We start from the raw sequence: 21,677 nt of genomic DNA on the forward strand, positions 1-21,677 counted from the left end.
TACAGAATACTTAGTATCAGAGTGGTTGCATGTCTCCGAATAGAGTGTTTTCGATGGTCTCTGGTGTAAAGTCAATTCCATTGTTGAATGTTGCAGCATAAGGAAAACTTTGTATCTGAGTCGTTGTGTGTCTTAAGAACGTTTTTCATAAGTCTAAGCATGCTGGGCATTTCAATTAAAGTGAAACAAACGAATATTAAACAGCGGGCTGAATGAAACTGAACTCTAAGCCAAAGCAATACCTATTGAATACCGAACTGAATAAAAAACGTAACCATTAAGCAAAACTGTTTTTTGAATCCCGAAGTAAAGGGAAATTTAGAATTAAGCAAAATTACTCCATGCTGAATGTCGGAAGTGAATGGAACTGTAATATCTAAGCAAAACCATTACATGCTAAATTCTGAATTTTATGAAACTTCAAACTTAAGAAAGATTGAATTAATAGAACTTTACAAAGGAATGGCACAGTGGATATCAAATTAACTGAAAGCTTCAAAAGGCTTGAATATATATTGAAGTTGATCCTATTACTTGAAGAACGGAATTAAAGTTCATGGGCCAAGGAAATGGAGGAAGTAGCCAAGAGGCCCACCTGTTTGTGATAATGAGATGAAAGACTTGGGGAAGGGAACCCTGAGACTTGAGGAGCTGCATTTGTTGTCTTGAGCATGAAGCCTTATGTTTGAATTGTCTTACCTGAAACTTTGGGAGGGAGACCAGAGGATTGTTTAGAACTGTATAACCATGAACTTAAGAAATCTAACCTTGAGGCTTTTTGTGGAACTGTTTATACTTGAGTGGTGGGGGAGAACAGAAAGGAAGCTGCGAGCTAGAAGAAGCTGAGAACATTTTGTTGAACACGGTTGTCTTTTGATTGCTGACATCCCTACACATTGTTTAGCTTTAGTTGTGAGGGCAAGGATAGGTTGCGGACACAGACAGATTCTTAAGTTGAAATATGGGACTCGGACGTACCTTAGTTTCATTCAGGTAGGGAAATCACACCTTAGCATAGGGTAAGTTAGGCCTTCTACCATCCTGACATTTGTTTGAATACAAGTTTGTTTTGAACTTGGAATCTGTTGTCTGTGTCTTGCTTCCTGATGCCTTCACACCACTTAAACCTTCTAGAACTCCTAGCAGTACTCGTGGCTCTGCAAGCTTTTCAAGAGCATCTAGTAGGTCACAGAGAGCTAGTCCTCTCAGACAGCACCATTGTTATGTTTTATATAAATAAGCAGGAAGGGACACACTCTCCAAGTCTGTCCAGGCTATTCCAAAAAATCTGGTTGTGGGCACTCAAGCGGGAACATGTTCTTAGTCTCTCAACACGTTCCAGGGGAACTCCATGTTTTAGCAGACATTCTAAGCAGAAGTCCTACACCCGAGGAGCACGAGTGGCAAATCCACACCGACATCATAAACGATATCTTCACCCTGTGGGGACATCCACCGAGAGATTTGTTTGCAACAAACCTAAAAGGACAATGCCCAACCTCACATGCAGGTTTCCCCAACCACGGTCCCAGGGGAACGGCCTGTGAATGAGTTGGTCAGGGAAATGTGCTTATGCTGTTCCACTGACACCACTACTCAGAAAGATAGTGCATAAGATGCACCAGGAAGAAGTCACTTTGATCCCAATTGCTCTTATCTGGGCACAACAACCATGTATTTGTATTTTATTTGTGTTTTATAAACCCCTACTCAAACACCTACTCAAACTAGCAATGTGCAAACCAATCAAACTTCCGTGCCCCTTCAACATGCTGTTCCAACACGAGGGGACAACACTGCATCCAGACCCTCAGTCTATGAACTTGGCAGCTTGGCTCCTGAAGGCAGAGTTTAGGCACTGTACGGATATCCTCAAGGAGGCACAGAAACCCAACACGAGACAGTTATTTTAACAAGTGGAAAAGGTTTGTCGTCTGGTGTAGATCACAATACTTAAATCCAATTGAATGTTCCCATTCTAACATTCTCCACTATATGCTTTATCTACTAGACTCTGGTTTAGTATTTAGTTAAATCAAAGAACACCTTACGGCCCTGTCCGCTGTCACTACTTCTCAAAACAAGGGGTCTTGGTGTAAGGTACCTGTAATCAAAGCATTCATGGAAGGAGTAAAGTGACTATCCGCTCCCATTTCAAACCCTCCACCAGGTTGGCACCTTAACAAGTCCAGCCTAAAACACTTAACTTAGAAAAATGTCTTCCTAGTAGCTATCACCTCTATAAGACAAGTCAGTGGGCTGCAGGCACTGTCAGTGCAAGAGACCCTTTCATTGTCATCCACAAGACAAGGTGGTTCTTGGAACAAACTCTAGGTTCTCACCTAAATTCATATCCAAGTTCCAAGTTAAGGTGTTTGCTCCCTCAGCTGCAGCAGACCCCATTCCTATCACGTGTTGTGTCCCCCAAGGGTCTTGTGTCTTCCCTACTCTATACAACATATTCACTAAGCCCCTCTTCGATGATCTGGTTCTTCTTGGTATCACCTACACCAACTATGCAGGTGATACCCAGATTCTCCTCCCACTTTCAGGGGATTATGGACAGTATTTGGCCTCAGTGATTAGGGTGAATCTCATGGATGGCTACGCATGGTCTATGCCTGAATGATGAAAAAATAGAACTCATCATTTTGGGGACCCACACCAACCTAAAAGAACTAGGACAGGATTACTCATCCTTATTCATCGATGGGAATCTTATTAAGGTAGCCAAGGAGGTAAAAACACTTGGTTTCAACCTCGACTCCACCCTCTCCCTAGTTGAAGAAGTCAACGCCATGTCTTCTGCCACAGCCTATCCAGGCTCGACTATTGCAATGCACTATATATTTCTCTCTCTCTCTCTCTCTCTCTCTCTCTCTCTCTCTCTCTCTCTCTCTCTCTCTCTCTCTCTCTCTCTCTCTCTCTCTCTCTCTCTCATCCCCTCACCGGAATTACACTCCTGCACTATTGCTGGATATTTCTGTATATTTGCTAATAACTGCGTATGTTATATATTTGTACTTTGCCTTGCCTGTATTTTGTACTAAACTATAATGACTCCATATGTATATCCTGCATAACTATGTAACCTGCTAAATAAGCCTCGCATTATCTGCACTGCTGCGCCCTGTTACCTTTTGGGTCTGGTGCGCATTATAAAAGAATAAACTAAACTAAACCTGTTAATCAATCCATTCAACTACCTACTTTTTTTCAAAAACCATCTTAGATCAGCTGAAAAAAAGCCTGCATACATTAGATGTAAGGAGAGCAGTCGTGTACCATGTAAACAAAACAAAACCTCTTAGGAAAACAGACCAACTCTTTGTTTCCATAGCACCCATTGACACACATTCTAAAGCAGACTGGTGGGACAAGCGGTGCTAAAATATCTGACATTTGGCTACTTCTGTTGCAAGGGACGAGGATTTCACTAATATTTGCCCTGTTGGAATGTGTCCAAATAATTTTTGGAAAACTGGAAGAGAAAAAGAAAGACTATTGTTTTTAAGGAACTGACTTAGTACTGAAAAAAAGTTGGGTTCAAATGTTATCTTGATTTATTGCTTAATTCTTTTTCTGATTAATGTATATCTTTTTTACTTTGTTTCGTTTAGTTTTTTTTAAATCTTTTATTTTCTTTTTTTCTTTTTTCTCTTTCTTGCTATCTTGTGCTATTTATTCTAAATTTATTTCAAATATGTACCATATGTATATAGCTAAAAGGTCTCAATTAAAAATAAAAGCTAATAAAATCTATTTGCCGCTGTACAGTCTCGCAATCCACCTCCTTCTCCAGATACTGCTTGTTAATCTATGCGTAGCATGTGATCTAAGCAGATCCACAAGCCTCAGAAGGCATACATTACTCATTGTAATCTTATTTCTGATGCTTGTATCTTTTTAGATTCACGTGCGCCTACTCTTCCTCCCCTCCTGGAGTCAAAGGTGCATTGATGTTTTTGCTCTATCTGCTTTTCTGCTTTCTGATCGCTGTACTCGCGCTATACTTCATGCAACCTCATGTCAGAAACAAAACAATCTGAGGGACCTTGACGTGTGAAGGACCATGGGTACAGTGGACATCACACTAGGGATAGTATTACTAATACGGCCAGTCAACGTCCCTTTTCGAGTTTAGAAAAACAAATCATGTCATACTCTGTGACTACCACTAGATGTCAGCCTATGCCAAGCATGTGAATCTAAGCAGATACAAGCATCAGAAATAAGATTATAGTGAGTAATGTACATATATATTTCTAAGGCTTGTAGAATCTGCTTAGATCACATGCTATGCATAGGATGACATCTAGTGGAAGCTGCAGAGTATTACAGTTGTTTTCGAAACTCAGAAGGACGTCGACAGGGAGTGCCAGTAATACTATCCCTAGTGTGACGTTCACTGTACCCCTGGTCCTTCACGCGTCAAGGTCCCTCAGATTGTTTTTTTTCCGCCATCATTGTCGGACGCTATAACGCAGAGTTCTGTTTCAGCTAATGCCATTAATGATCAAAGTTATTAGAGCTAGTACTCTTTCTATCCTTTATTGAGCGACACTTGACAAACATCTTCGACGGCGGTGAAAAGGACTAACGTTGACAAAGAGCTGACTCAACGGCAACCCCCCCTTTGGCCTTGGAAGGCTGCACCGGGTATCGGCCCAGACAGTAGGGAGAGTGGGGGTTGACATTTCCTATGCCACTAGGAGAATGCATATTCCCCTTTTCCCTCTCTATTTTCATCTAACTGCCCTTCCATCCAAATATGGGACCTCTGTCTTGCACAGGGCCACAAAGAGGGCCACTGTCGAGCTTGTCAGCTCTTCAAACCTAAAAAATTAAAGGACCAAAAGACCAAATGTTGGGCCCACCACACCATGCAGGTCGAGGCCACCATGGACATGGAGGGTGCATCCAGTGACGCAAGCATCGCCGGCTTTTCTGATGACGAAGTCGACAGGGAGCTGACCGATTCCCAAGTGCTAGCCCCCCGACCCCATCAGACAGGCCGGCGGCGCTGTTAAGGGGACGACACCCAGCAGCAGTAGCATACATAAATCAACACACACTAAACACATACCCATGGGCCGAGAGTCGACGACAACGCACACAACGTTGAGGGGTAGACCCACTAGTTCCCTGTCCTCTGTGCACTCGCGATCCCGATCACCACACACCAGGCCCCCAAATTTGCAAGACGACGCAGACGCTGTGTCCAAATTATCAACCGAGCGACGAACGTTGGCAGACGCGTCTTCAAACTGCCCATCCGCCGAAATTCGACACTCATCACAAATATTGAAAATCGGCAAAAAGCACCAAGATTTCAAAAATAGCCCATCTGGTGCAAAAACATGTCCCGGAGACTCTCCGTAAGGAAAGAACTTCCAAAAAACACTCTTCGAAGAGTCAACATCCTCATAGAGAGAAGTCAAGTACACCACACAAGGAGAAAGGCATTGTTTCCCAAGTGGAGGATACCATAGCAGCAGCCTTGAAAAAGGGCCAGGCTACTCCAACACCACCACAAACCCCTACAACTATACCAAGTTCCTCTCAGTGGACTCAGATGACATTGATAGGGTGATGAGACAAATGACATTCATGGCAGATTATTTTGAGAAAAATCCCCAGATTATGCATAGCTTTCAAGACACACCACCAACCAGTGGTACCAGGTCTTCTCAACCACCCCCAGCTAAAAGGCCATGTCCAGACACCCTTCCAGTTACTCCTCAGCAAAACCCAGTCCACTATGATCCCAATAAAGACTCTGAAGAACATGATACCCACGGAGAAATAGACCTTTACTATGATGAGGAGGACGTTTATATGCTACCCTCCCCTGACCGCCTAGAAGCGCCGGTGGCAGACTCACCGGTGGACAACCAACCTCAATTCAATGATGTGCTCATAAAGCAGTTGAACATTTCCAGATTAAAACACAGGAAACTCAATTGGACAAAGACTTTGTAGAGGACATTTTGGGGGACAAGAAAGCTGTGACCCAATTCATACCAATTCTTCAGTCTATTCAAAGAAGAATTCAACCCTCTCTAGAGGCTCCTAGTCAAACAAGGGCAGTGAACCAGCGTATTGAGAAAATGTTAATGTCTAAGACACGAAAAAGGGCAGGAACACCTCTAGCTTCATCAGAAGCACCCCCCGATAAAGAGAGCAAGAAGCTCTATGCTCTCGGGAGGAAAGTGGCCACCTTGGTGGCTTTTCAAACATGTATTGCCAACAATACCACCCTGTTGGCAAGTTACAACTGCCACAAGTGGGAGGAGATTGAAACTTTAATGGCCTTGGCTCCAGAATCCCTGAAGTCCCAATTGTCCCTCGCAGTAGCGGAGGGAAAAGCGGTATCTACATGTATCCTAAAGAATAACTTGGATGCCGCAGATAATGCGTTTAGAATCATTGCAGAAGGAACACTCTTAACACTACATTAATGGCTCCGCTAATCCGGTTTTAAATTTGATACACAGGCAACTCTCCTCAACATGCCTATCGAACCAAATGTCCTGTTCGGGAAAGGATGCCCTAAAATCGGCAAAGGAAGAGTATGACACTCTTAAATCTTTAGGCCAGCTCACAAATAAACCATGAGGCTAAAGAGTTGGAAATAATGTTCCTCGCTTTCCAGCACAAAACTCCCCCCTGCTTCAGGTCCCCTCCCATGCCTTTCCAGTAGGAGGGCGTATAACACACTTCACCCACTTATGAGAGGGAATCATCGCAACCAAGTGGGTGCTATCAACCGTGGCGGGCGGTTATTGCGTGGAGTTACTGCAGCAACCCTCATACCGCCCCAAAAATCAACCACAAGAGAGGAGCAATGCATCCTTCTATAGGAAGTCGCAACACTGCTGCCCAAGGATGATTTCGAAATCGGGTATCTATTCAACCTACTTCCTTGTGCCAAAGAAAGATCTAACAATGCTCCCAGCATTAGACCTATGCCCTGAAAACACCTATGAAAAGCGACATGTTCTGCATGACAACTCTACAAGAAATAATCCCACTGCTAAAGCGGGAGGGACTACATGGCATATGAAAGATGCTTACTTTGATATATCAATGTTCCCAGTGCACAGAAGATTCTTGCGTTTCAAGATAACAAACCAGCATTACCAATTTAAGGTGCTACCCTTCGGAAAATAGCATCTGCTCCAAGGGTATTCACCAAGGTACTGGCGGTGGTAGCAGCACACATGTGCAGGGAGACAATCCCAGTGTACCCCTACCTGGAAGACTGGCTGATCACAGGGGAGTCACCCCAAATTTGTAGGCGAAATACTCAGAGCAATAAACCTTCTTTTCCAATTGGTTTTCTCAATAAACGAGAAAAAATCAAGCCTTGTGCCAAACAAGACCAAACCGTTCCTAGGAGCTGTCATAAACACAGAATAACTGGTATTTCCGTAAAATGAAAGAATCCAAAACATGCTACTGCAAATACCTCAGTATCAAGCCGGTTACCAGATAAGCGTACGCAAAGCTATGCGTTTACAAGGCATGATGGGATCTTGCATTTAACTGCTTGGGTCGCTTTCATGTAGAATACATTATCCTGTATTTCCATGTACTGGCCTACCTTGCATGTACACTAACCTGTAGCCTCAGTAGAAGAGCAAGTCGCTCAAAACACGTGTCGGGCTACCTTCTTTGGGAATTAAATATACACCAACTTTAATTTAATTTGTGTATGCATACAGTGTGTATGTAAAAACCTGCTTCTGTTCCAGGGGAACTCAACACACTAGCAGACTCCCTAAGCACAGATCCCCTACTAGAAGAACATGAATAGCGACTAGACGCAAGTGTCTTAGATCACATCTTCTCGCAGTGGGGTTACCCCACACTAGACTTGTACGCTACAAAAGAAAACAAGCAATTCCCAGACTTCACGTCCAGATTTCCCCAACCAGACCTCAAGGGGAATGCCCTATGGATGAGTTGCTCAGGGAAATTTGCTTACGCTTTTCCACCAACTCCTCTAAACAACATGGTGGTGAACAAGATTCACAGAGAACAGAGGACGCTCATCCTAGTTGCTCCCATATGGGGAGACAACCATGGTATCCACATCTGTGCAAACTGGCGATGTGCAATCCCATCAAACTCCTGTGCCATACTTAATCAAGAAATTACTGAGGAGGAGGTAAGAGGGGTGATTAGAGATCTCCCGGTACATAAAGCTCCTGGCCCGGATGGTTACACTGCAGCCTTCTACAAGCTGTTTATCTCACAGCTGGCCCCACATCTGACGTCATTATATAATTCCTTCCGTCAATCTGGTAAAATCTCCCCTTCTATGGAAGAAGCTAAGGTTACCCTCATTCTCAAACCCATTAAAAACCCGGAGGAGAGATCGTCCTACCGCCCAATAGCATTGATTAATATCGACGCTAAGATTTATACTAAGATCTTGGCAAAGAGGCTTGACTCCGTCCTCCCAAAGTTGATACTCCCGGAGCAAGCCGGGTTCATCAGGGGAAGGCAGACGGCGGATAATATCCGGCGAGTGGCCCACATAGTGGAAAAAGTGAATAAAACAAACACTCCCGCGGTCCTGGTGGCATTGGACGCGGAAAAGGCGTTTGACCGTGTGGAGTGGACGTTTCTCTTCCGGGTATTGGAGAGGATGGGTTTCGGGGGAGAGTTTATGTCAATGGTTAAGGCTAACTACCGGAGCCCCACGATTAGAGTGATGGTAAATGGGACACCCTCGAGGCGGGTACACCTGCAGAGAGGGATGAAGCAGGTCTGCCCGCTCTCCCCATTACTTTTTGCGTTGTACCTTGAACCGCTTTTACAGGCCATCAGGGAGTCCGGGGAGATCCAGGGCGTTCCTTTTGGAGGGGTGCAGCACAAGGTGGCGGCTTATGCCGATGACATGCTGCTTATGCTGACGACTCCAAACGCTTCCCTGGGCGCTAGTGTAGCCTTGCTGGAGACGTTTGGAGAAGCCTCAGGATTAAAAATTAATGTGAGCAAGTTGGAGGTTCTGAATCTGTCGTTAGGCTCGGCAGAGCGGGATAGTCTGGGCAGAGGCACTCTCTTTCGGTGGAGCCCGGGGGAATTCGATACCTGGGGGTGAGGATCACGGCTACTTTGGACGGTTGGTATGCAGCAAACTTTCCCCCGCTGCTCAGGGCAATCAAGAGGGACTTTCAGAGGTGGAAAGACTTGAAGGTATCATGGCTGGGGAGGTTAGCAGCTGTAAAGATGGTCATACTCCCGCGGCTTCTGTACTTCTTTTAGGCGATTCCGCAGCCAGTCCCGGGGAGCTTTTTCAAAGAGCTGGACACACTAACTAGGCATTTTATCTGGGAAGGGAAAAGGCCCAGGGTGAGGTTCAGGCTTCTGATGGCGCCAAAGGGTGAGGGAGGTCTAGCGCTACCGGACTTTCGGCGGTATTATGAGGCAACTCAACTCTGCGTCATCAGGGAGTGGATGCAGGATGGGGAAGACATGCAGGACAAGTTATGGGTGCGGATGGATAGGGCGGTGGCACATCATAGCTGAAGTGTTGTGGCTTCCGAAGGTGCACATACCCAGTCATTTGTATCAGAGTACCATCACCAAACTTATGGCAGACACCTGGGACAGGCTGGCAGGCCTTGTAGGGATTACAACATTTCCATCCTCCTTTACCCCCATTTTCAACAATGGAGAGTTTACCCCGGGGCTGGAGAAGGGAGCCCTTACAGAGTGGCGGGAAGGAGGGTGTTAGAAACTGTGTGATCTGTTCCGGGAGGGGGAGGTATTATCCGTTAATGAATGCAAGAGGGATTTTTCTAAACTGGAGGTCTGAAGGCTCCGGTACGCACAGATACGCCATTGGGTACTTCAGCCGGAGGTTAGAGCAGCTGCCACAAGAGCCCCAACTCAGTTTGAGAAATTCTTACTTACCAATGACGGATCGAAAGGCCTCATCTCTAATATATATAAAATTCTAGTCGCCGCACAGGCAAGACCGTAATGGGCTTACATTCGGGAATGGGAACGGGTCTTGGGATGGGAGATGGGTAGAGATGAGTGGGAAAGGCTGTGGAGGAGGATACCCAAACTAGCTAGGGCGTCCCAATTACAAGAATCATGGTACAAGATACTGATGAGGTGACATTACACCCCGGCCCGGCTCCGCAGATTTTACCCTATAAGGTCTGGGGCACGCTGGAGAGGCTGTGGTCTCTTGGGTACTGCGGAACATGTTTGGTGGGACTGTCCAGAGAACAAACCCTTTTGGGCAGACATACGTGAGGCACAGGAACAGGCGTTTGGCCGGAGCGATGACAGAACTCCAATGCAGATCCTTCTGGGAATCAGGGCGGTCTCGGGGGCAGTGGAAGCAAGGGGAAGGGAAAAAGCCAAAACAATTTTGACTCTGGCAGCTATGCAAATAATAGCGCAAATACTACCCTTTTAGACTATTCGCCGAGGGGGGGGGAGAGGGGAGGGAGGGAGGGAGGGAGGGACGGGGGAGGGATGAGGGGTTGTTTTTCATGCTGTTTGTCTTGTTGTAATTGTCAATAAAAAGAGTTAACAAAAAAAAAAACTCCTGTGCCATACCGATTTGCTGAGCCAACACGGGGGAATAACATTACACCTTCAACCTCACTCAATGAGCTTGGCAGCAAGGCTCCTGAGGTCATAGAGTCTGGACATCTAAATCTACCACAGATGTGTATGGATATCCTCAAAGAGGCACGAAAGCCAAACACCAGATGTTATTTTGACAAGATTTGTAATCTTGTGCCAGACTAAACAAATAAACCCCATAGAAGGTTCTCCATCCCACATTCTTCACTATATGCTCCACTTGTTAGACACAGGGTTAGCATTTAACTATATAAAGGTCCACCTGGCGGCTTTATCAGCTTACACCATCTCTCACAATCAAGTATCATGGTGGAAAGTACCTGTCATTAAGGCATTCATGGAGGGAGTAAAAAGAATCCACCCTCCTATTTCTAACCCACCGCCAGAGTCGGACCTCAACATAGTACTTGCAAAGCTCATGGGACCCCCCTTTGAGCCTATGCAGGAGTCAAGCCTAAAACATCTCACTTACAAAGTGGCTTTCTTAGTGGCTATAACCTCCATAAGAAGAGTCTGTGAACTTCAAGCTTTGTCAGTGCAAGACCCGTTCTTTGTCATCCACAAGAACAAATTGGTATTGAGAACACACTCTCTACATTTTCACCTACGTTTATTTCCAAATTTCATGTAAACCAATCTATTGAGCTACCGACCTTCTTTCAGAACCCAACAAGCTCAGCTGAGAAACAACTCCATACACTAGATGTAAGGTGGGTGGTCCTTTACTATGTAAACAAGACCAGACCGCTCAGGAAAACAGACCAACTGTTTGTATTTGCAGCACCAGGCAGAGAAGGAGACTGCATTTCCGAAAATGCCATCTACAGATGGATAGTCAGATGCATACAGCGTGGTTACTCCTTATCAAGCAAAACACTGCCTTTCACACCAGGAGCTCACTCTACTAGGAGTACAGGCACTACTTTGGCTTTTAATGCAAATGTCCTGCTGGACGCCATTTGCAAAGCAGCTACATGGAGCTCAGTACACACTTTCAATCAGCACTACTGCATGGACACTCATTCTAAAGCAGATATACAGACAAGCTGTTCTAAAACATCTATTTGCCGCTGGACCTTCTCACAACCCACCACCTTCTCCTAACACTGCTCGCTAATTTAGGAATAGCATGTGATCTAAGCAGATTCCACAAGCCTCAGAAGCAGATACAAGCATCAGAAATACGATTACGGTGAGTACACCGCCTCCGCAGGTTATCCGCCTTTGTAACTCACCTGAATCACTGGAGACAGCCAAACATTTATTAACTGAATGCCAGTTATTGACTAGCACAATTATATTACATCTTGGCAAATTTGTACATAACCCCGAAACCATTGGTGGAATGTCATTCTGGTTATATTGCACAAACACCTGTAACATGCATCTGTTCATTGCTCTTTATAACATATGGCTAAAAATTGAATCAAAGTTGGGCCCTTTGATTTGAGTAATATGAGGATTGCAATGCTAAGAAAAGTTGATTCCACTACAGGGCGAATCATTGGTACATTGCTAATCGCCATTAACTCATGACCCTGATGTGGGAAGTTTTGGACTCATGAATACTACTGTTTTAAGTGTCTAAGCTGTTACAGAACTTTGAATAAGATACTATTGCCTACTTTTTTGGTTTATTTTATCAGTAGCTGAAACTTTTGAACTGTTTAAGATTTTATGTATAGTATTATTTTGGTATATCATTAGTTTATTTAAGTAATGTTTTCCTTTTTCTTCTTTATTATTTGTTTTTCTTTTCTTTTCCTTTGATTGAAGTGTATATTAATGTATTATGTGTAAAGCTTGATTTTTTTCAAACTAAATCACATTAAAGAATAAAATAAATATCCCATATACACACAAATGTTTGTACTGCGGGTGCTGGGGTTAGGATGGAACGATGGGGATCTGCATAAAAAAGATTTAGCACAACTAATCTAGAGGGAGGAAGGGGGCTTAGTGCATTTTCACTCATGGAGAGAGGTCTGTAAGGAAGGCATGGTATCAAAGTAAGACCGACCCATACAATGATCACAGTTCAAGGGTGTTTATTGAACCTTCTCAAGGGTGTCATAAACGCCTTTCGAAACCTAAATCTAAGATGAGAGCAAACTACGACCATCAAATAATAATGCCGTACTGTCACTATGTGGGATTAAATGAGCACACACAAAGTACGATGTAAAACACAACTTTAATTTCTTGTTAAAATAACTCAACGAACACCTTCATGAGGTAACCAGAAAAGGATATCGGTAGCTGCCATTTCTTCTTCGGGATGGACCAACTGACTAGGATCTGTGCTACAGGGGTGACGTTCACAATGTCAATCGTCTTTGAATAGTTCTAATATTGCGGTGCCAAGCAACAACTCCGTGCTTCTAGCTTAACTGATCTTCTTCCTGGAAAAACCTTGTTTATTTTCTTTTGGTTCAATAGGGGTTCCTTGCTCAATAACACATACGCTGCTTGTTTTCAGTTCTTTTACGTGTCTTAGACCATGCAGGGTTCGTTCATCAGTTTACGCCCATTTCTATTAGCAAACCAGCCTTCATTCTCCAAGCTGCTTTTCCTCACTTTAACAATGTTTCTTTCCTCTAAGGACTCTCCTCTCTCCCTCTTTCTTTTACAAAGATCCGCACGTTCAGTGTTGTTGGGACTTTCACCTGTTTACTTGTGCCTCCGGACGGTAGCAACTCGGCTCTTCGCTCCTCTCTGATACGGGCAGCTTTCCTTTAGGTTCGTCTCACGACTGCTCACGACCAGCCGTTTGGGCTCGACCCCCGACTCTCTCTTCCTTGACGGTCAGTTCCTCGGCGAGCCTCCCAATGTTGGAGACTCGTCCTCAGACTCTCCTCGACTCTCTCCGCTTCGACTTCTCTCCCTCTTCGAACCCCCAACTGCCTCCTCGACCAGTGGCTCGACGCGGACTTCAACACTCCTATGGCTACATCCCTTCCTACTGTCTTTCGATGCAGCTCTCCAGTCTTCACACGACGAACAAAAACTTTAACCAGCGCAACGGCGCTTTAAACAAACTAAACTAATGTCTTTTCTTCTTCCTTAATATGCCCATTCATAACGGACGGCATCTTCTTCAGCCCGCTGGGTCGTCTCCTAGCAACCAACATACAGCGAGTTAGAAAAAAGGACCTCTTTCAAATTACCTTTAGCCCCGTTTCCCTGGAAACTAGCAGATCGTCCCTCCCTCCTGCATCACCCCTTCCTATTCCCCACTTGTAAACCATTACACGTACTAGTGGAGTTTCGTCAAAATAAAAGGGCCTATAATAAAGAAAAAACGATTGCCAATCCAGTCAGGCCTCACTTCCCCACCTTTTCAGCACGGGACAAGGCGGTTCACTCGAGCATAGCACACTCTTGTGCTTCTTCAGCACGAGGACACAATTCCATTATCAACATCAGGGCCTTCAGTGCCCACGTCGCTTGTGTTTTCAAAGTCTCTTGATTCAGAGGGCCTGATGTACCGAAACAAACAAAAGGTGTGTTCAAAGATACACAAGTCAGGTGAGCCACTCTTCACCCCGGATCCCCCTCTTTGGTGCTCAGATCCCCTTTTCACAATTGCAGTTTGTATTAGCTATCAAAGACTTTCGAATGTGCACAGGGTTTGGCTCGACCCATTGCAGGACCACTTTGATTTCCCATTTCACAATGTTACACTCTGTTGGATACCCAACAGGAGCACCCACGTGGTGCCTGACCACTCTGTATATGGTATCCACTTTAGTTTCAAAATTTCAATCACTTCTTGGATATTCAATTATATTCACATCACTCATCACATATGCCTTAAGCTTTGCTCTTTGCAGATTTGTTCATAAAATGTTGCTGCTTGCAACCTTGATTCTAACACAGACCGGTCTGCTATCGGTCTCCCTGACTCAGCAGCTGTGTTGGCTTTATTGGAATGGCTTTGTTGTCAGAGCCAAGGACAGTACCAAGGCAGCAATTGCTCCTCCCTGCCTTGGCAGTCGATGCGGGAAAGCCCTGAGTGCCTTTGACACATAGTGCACCTTTCTTCAGCTTTAATTCCCGGTCTTATGTTTCTTATCCTTGAGGGCTTGTGAAAGTAACAGTTTTCTTCCTCTGAAAAGGCCAAGGGCAATTCCCTCCTTGCTACCCCATCTGGTCTCGCCATCTTTCTCCTCGTATTAAACCGGCATCTTGGAACTGCTGCTTCCTAGTGTGTTTTGACTTGTTCAGAGTGTGCTTTCTTGCTCCGCCTTTTATCTGTGTGGGGAAGGGTAATGGAAGTTAGGTGTGTGTAATTATCAGTAATTGCCTGACTCTCGCTGACCCTTGTGTTGGGGCATGTCAGGTATACGGCTCTGGTGTTAGTCTGTTGTCGCTCATGGTGAACTGTCCATGAGAAAGTGTTTGTCGGAAAAGAGGGGTGGGGACAAGCTTCTAGGTATTCTACCTGGTAGGATGGGGAAAAGGTGTTGCAGGCAAGGGGATACCGCATCTCACCCTTCGGTGCCCCACTTGCACTCCCCGAAGACCCCTCATCCAGGTTATCCTCCCGCACTGGGCCACCCCCATGAACTGGTTCCAATAGCGATGCCCATGTCCTGGCCTGCTGGATAGTAGATCCCCCGGAGACTAGTGGGAGAGACACTTTCAGGTTACTCACATAACCTTCCCCCATGCGATGTAACTGCATCTGTTTCACAGGGGAACCGGGACAGGAAATCTACATTCCCTTGATCTTTACCTATCCGATGCTCCACAGTGAAACAGTAGGGTTGCAGGTCTAAGAAACATCGCATGACTCAAGTTGGCCAGCCGAAACTAGTGGAGAATGTTCTGTGACAAGTGTAAACTTTCTTCCCAGGAGGTACTATCTTAGGTGGATAATGGCCCACTTGAACAAATAAAAATAAAATGATTGATGACAAGGACCTTTAATTCCAGCAAAGAGTAATTCTTTTCACGTGGGAATTGTTTGCGACTCGTATACAAGATGGGATGTTCTAACCCGTTGCAGACCTGTGATAAGACTGCTCCTAACCCTATAAGGGAGGCGTCTGTTTGTAATACAAATTCTTTTGAGAATTCAACTACCTTTAGGCTCGGGTTCTGGCACAGGGTTTGTTTTAGATTGTTGTAACATATAGATCCTCGTCAGTCCAATGAATTTTCTGGGGTTCGGCGTTCTTTAGTTTATCTGTTAGCCTAGCTGTCCTGTCCGAGAAGTTTGGGATAAACCTACGGTAATAACCGATTAATCATAGAAATGCTTTGAGATCTCTTTTAGTTTTAGGTGTAGGGGTATGTAAGACGCCTTTCACTTTCTCGCATTGAGTTTGTACACTACCATTGCCTACAAAGAAGCCAAGGTATTTCACGGCTGATGGGCCAGTCTGCATTTGGCTGGATTGGCAGTTAGGTGGCCTCTCTAAGGGCCTTCATAATAGTAAAAAGATGGAAAAGGTGGTCCTCCCACGTTTTACTATGAATGACAATATCGTCAATATAAGCTCCACAGAAATCAGAGTAGGGTTGTAATATTTTGTCCATAAGTTGTTGGAAAGTAGCTGGAGCGCTGTGTAACACAAAAGGGAGGACTTTGAAATTAAATAGTCCTAGGGGCGTTGGGAAAGCTGTCTTTTCCTTATTATGCCCATATACTGGGACCTTCCAGTACCCTTTCTTTAAATCTAGGGTGGATAGAAAAGTGGCATTTCCGAGTTTATCAATTAGGTCATTGATGCATGGCATGAGATATGCTTTGAAGTCAGAAATGGCATTAACTTGGCGGAAATCTATGCAAAACCTCCAGGAATGGTCCGGTTTGGGGACCAGTATGAGAGATGAGGACCATGGGCTTGAAGAGGGCTTGATAATATTTTCTCTCAGCATCTTATTCACTTCCTCAACCACTATCTTTCTACGGGCCTCCGGGAGTCTATACAGTGTTCTAATATAGTGATAGGTGCCTTTTACTCTTCCTGGTTTCTCTTCAGTGTCCATTTCTTCAGTCTCCAGACCAAGAATCCAAGGACCGGGTCCTGTGCTGCTGCTTGAGGAAGACCACCATCTCCAAGCTCTTATTCTTAGCTGAGGTCTGTGTTGGCTTGGAGAATACGTACCTCAAGTCTTGTGTCAATCCTGTGTGGCTGAGTGGGTGATTTGTGTGTTTGGCAGTTTGACCATACAACTCACTCAGGCACAATGCTGGAACGCCTATAAGGAACCTTCTGTGAAGTCACTGATCACTTTCAACTAACTCTGAAGTGAATACTTTCTTTAGAAGAAGATATACTCTGGAGTTCTGACTTTCCTGCATCTGAACCCTATCCTGACCTGCCTACTGCTGACCCCTAAGCTACTAGGTTCCCTCGTGCCTCTGAGAAAACTCATGCCCTAGAATAGGGAAGGACTTTGAAAGAATGGCTTCTGTCTTGAAAATATAAAAAGTGTTGAAAGTACATACTGTAAATGAGTGGGTGTGTAACTTTAATTCCTGAACAGAATAAGTTACAAAGTGTCCGCCGTTAATACTTACCTTCTAAGTTGCTTGTTGCTCCTTAAAAAAGTATACAAGTTGTTTTGAAATAATGTTTCCCTCTTCTTAAAAGTAAGTGTGTTGGTACTGTATTATTATTCTAAAAAAGAATTGGTGTTAAAGCTTACCAATAGAGTTTACCTACCTTGAATAACATATTCCATTCTTAAAGTGTATGACTGGGTTTTGCTTCCCCTGATCTGCTTAGTGCATTTATAATACAGTCTTTTAGTTATTACTTGTCCTAGAGTTGCATACTGCCCCCCTGAAAAGTATATAGGTCCATACCTTGAACTGCTGATTGCCTTTGTTAAAAGTCTGCTAGAGTTTTTACTTACCTTAGAATTGTGTCCCACACTTGTGAAAGATATCCTTGGGTAAACTGTCTATTCTTGTATTAGAAATAGTGTAATGGGTTTATATCCCAAAAGGTTATACTGACCTAGGCCTTGAATAGCTGCTGCTCTTCTAAAACGGTAACATTGGGTTATGCTTCCCCTGAAGTGCTTTAGTGCACTTTTAAAATAGTTTACTGTGCTCATACTCGCCCACGAGTAGCTGACTGCCCCTCTGGAAAGTATAGGAGTTATATTACTATATATGAACTGTGTCCTTAAAAGGAGCTGTCGTGGTGTAACTATCTATTCTTAACAGAACTGTAGCCGTGTTGGTCGGTCTAAGCGATTCAGAAAGTGAATGACACTGTATGTTATGGCTGATGGGGTCTGCTGCCCTTGAGTTACTTACTGTATTCTGACAGTCTAACTTCTTTGAGTTTACTCCCCAAGAATAGCATTAATGCCATTCTGAATGTGTTACATTAGGTTTTAGTCACCTTGAACTTCTGAATGCTATTCTTAACAAGCTTATACTTTGGTTTGTATACCATGAGTATTGAGCTGCTTTTTATAATTGTGTTTGATTTATGTGATGGTACTTACTTTCCCAAGATTTATCTTGGCTTAGTTGTTTTTAAAATAAACCATTATTTTTGCAATACTTGGTGTATCGGTGTTTCTTTACACCATATGTATGCTTCAATTTCTTTGTACCCATCTACAGCCCTCTCTTCCTCCTAAAATAAGCCTGGCTGCTCGGTCTACGCTACCATATACTCAGGTGGTACAGCCTTATATTCAGAGTTGGAGATGTTGTACTGACTTGGGTATAGATTTATAAAGTCTGGGTAGAACCTAAAAGTCTATTTATCCGTCTCACTCTTAAAGCAACATTTTAACTTCACCTCAAACACTCCAAAACATGTATTGCTGCTACCATCATGTGCTAATAGCCTTATTGACCTCGGGAGGGATCATTATCACCAGGAATAATGACCCACCAACAAGTTATGGCCTGAGGTGAAATGCCCCCTCCCTCAGTCTATAAGGCTATATTATTTAGCTGGGTATTGTCACCACAATCTAATGCAAACATGTATAGAAGAGTAAGAGTATGCTGTGTGTGGAGATGCTGCGTGGTCAGCGGGGCAGACGCCACTCCTTGCATTGCAGCGTGATTTTGACAAATCCTCAAGTGGTTATAATGCTCTTTTACTGCCTCGGATAACTCCTTCATAAGGCATTTTGATTTCATATATAGCTGGAGATGGCCAATCCACAGTGAAAGGTCATATTGCTTTCAGTCTGCTAGATGGAGCGCAAATGGGAATCCCTCGCTAAGTTTCTTCTTCTTGGTATATTTTTGAGGTTGATAAGGAAAGTGCCTAAGTATTACCATGACCATGCTCATACCACAAAAGTAGGTGTAAAATGGGATACTTTTAAAGTCAGTAGTGCGAGGAAAGTTTGCTTTCTGAAGTAAATATATCAATTTTAGTAATTAAAAGGTTCAACCATTGATTGTCTCCCTGAGAGTGCGTGGACATTTGAATACTGTGGAATGGAGATTGATTGTGAGCAAAATGCTTACTTCAAATGGAGGAGTAACAATAAGGCGGGCCCAGGATTGGCAATAGAATGCAGCCCGGGAAATGTTAACTCAAGAATCAAAACGATCTGCTTGGCAATGAACAAACCTTTTGAATATCAAGGGGAAGAGAAATGTAAAATATTGCTGGAATCCAATCGCAAAACTTTGAATAGAAGACTTTGGGTTTCCAAAGATGAAATTGATGAGTACTTGGAAAATTGCTCTTTCCTCAGTTATGCTCCCTGGAGCAAGGACTGTTATTGGAAATTATTACTGGTGATGTAAAGAATGGTATCCCAACACTCTCCAGTGGGAAGGCAGCTAACTCAGACAAGCTTGTGCATGAGTTACACACAAGGAACTGAAGAAGAGATTGAGCCCCATCTCTTTGAGGTTATTCGCAGCTTCCAATGTACTAATCGGATTCCACAAGCTTGCAATAAAGTACATTTTAGTGTGTTTCTGAGGACGTCTAAAAATCCAACTATGTGTAGATCATATTGGCCTATTTCCCTACTAAATTCATCTTCTAAGATCTATATTTAGGTATTTGGAGTAAACAGATCTGAGTTTTGTCGCTGCTGGTTCAGCAAGGACCCAGAATGGCTTTTTAGGGGGGCAAAGTCTTCAATTTGTTTACTGGGATAGAGGTTGGCACCAAACTCGGTCCATCAATCTGTTATTTCAGTCGATGCTGAGAAAACATTTGACCGGGTTCAGTGGCACTGTCTTTGCACCTTCATGAATAGTTGTTGGTTCCCTACTGAAGGTACAAGTGCACCTCTGACTTTGATAAAATGGCAAAAGCAATGTGTAGGCATACAAAATAACCCCAAAAGAAATATCCGGAATAGAGCGAAGAGTCTGTCAGAGCGGTCACCTGAGCGCACTGTTCTATGCCATGCATGCTGTTCAGCCTGCTACTAGAACTATTACAAGCTTAAGAGTAAATATTTGGGTCTGATTTCTGATAATGCTTTCATATGCTGATGACATTTTGAATATACACTCTGATCCTAGTCAACTCTCTCACACAAAACTGAAGTACTGCCATTAAATTGTAGGTACTGCCAGAATATTGGGTATCTGGCAATAATAATAAGTACTGATCTGATAGACATTGATATGGCAATGGGAGCAAACCAGTATGTTAAAGCCAGAATGTAAGCGATGTATGGTGCATAGACCATGAGAACGAGCATGTCGCGGACATTTGCAAGTTGAAGTTCCGCAGCAGGGTGAACTTGGACTATCATGATTCCGAGTTTGCTCATGCGAGTAGCACTAACATGGGCTAGTATTGTAAGCTCCAAGGATCTGCATAAAGTGCTATATAGGAGTACACATTATTATGATCATCCTCTTCGTGCAGAGGTTCATTTGAACGTTTTGCAAGAAGAAAATGTAGGGCAAAGATGTCTGGAGTTAAACTAATAATTTAAGTAACTTGCAAAATTGCCTTCTGGGTAGTAAAAAACACTTTGGGTGCAGCATGATCCAGATTGCCCAGGATTGGCCACAGTGACACACATGGTACCTCGAGCTTCCTGCACCAGGGTCTCTCTGGTCACAGCTAGTCCCTATTTTCCAAGAGTACCGTACTTCCCTGGACTCCTGTTACTAATAGGTCTTGCTGATAGATTTCCAACTATGTCAAATATAATTTCCTAATTTTGACTGACTTGGTTGTCTCTATTGCATGTTCTCTACATATGCCCATTTAGGCCACCTTGTGAGTCACATAACCACTGCAGTGGTCCTTTCTATCCATCTGTGGTGGGGACCATACCGGCCGATAATTTGGAGTTTGTCACCCAGAGCTGGAGATCCAGACTGTCTAGATTGCTACCGCCTCGCCATCTGCTCCTTGGCACAGGGCAGCGTGCATCTCGACTCAAAATGAATTTTCAACTGGAAGAGATGCTTGGCTCCCGACAGAATACATCCTAAAACCAGGGGAATTCCATGGGAAACCATGTAAATGCCTTCTGCCAGAAACAGACAAAGCGGGGCATTTGCATTTAGTTTTTTTGAATGGGCACAGAAACCTGGGTCGACACGAAAGTCAATGTTGTCTTTACATTTTGTTTTTATAAAAGCAAACAATATTGCATGTAGAGAAGTGCTTACACATAAGCCTATAGAAATGATCTTCTATGTGCAATACATTGGCTCGATGAAACTGAGCCCCTGTGCCTTTATACAATTTTCTTGTGATTTCCCTGTACAAGCCTCTATCCTTTGGGGCCTGGATCGTGCTAAAACTGCAATAAAATAATAGTCGGAGCAACGAGCCATTGCTTCCATTACTTCTGTCATTGTAGCCTACCTGAAGGGCATGTTGCTAGCCCACGCCACTGGTAAAGTGACTGAAATAGTACCTGGAGGTCATGGCCTGTGCCTGGGGCATGTCCTCCTTCAGTTGGGCCCAGAGAACATTGGCATTGTGGTAATACTTAAGTATCTTAACCTTCTTGCAGTGGCAGGAAGGCATGGTTTGTGGCAAGGAACCCTATTCTCCCCAGTCAGTGAACAAAGGGCTGCCCGCTGGTGGCTGTGACTGGATTTAACAGTAGGAGGAATCTGTGGGTTGAGGATC

General features: G+C 44.0%; 1 protein-coding gene across 1 annotated transcript in view; it reads left to right on the forward strand.

The window, feature by feature from the left end:
- NEK4 (NIMA related kinase 4) overlaps positions 1-21,677 on the forward strand; it is a 922,900-nt gene that overhangs the window by 894,498 nt on the left and 6,725 nt on the right. The gene's annotated exons all lie outside the window — the stretch shown is intronic.

This window comes from Ambystoma mexicanum, chromosome 2p (genome assembly GCF_040938575.1).
Source record: "Ambystoma mexicanum isolate Mex_15411 chromosome 2p, UKY_AmexF1_1, whole genome shotgun sequence".
Taxonomy (NCBI): domain Eukaryota; kingdom Metazoa; phylum Chordata; class Amphibia; order Caudata; family Ambystomatidae; genus Ambystoma; species Ambystoma mexicanum.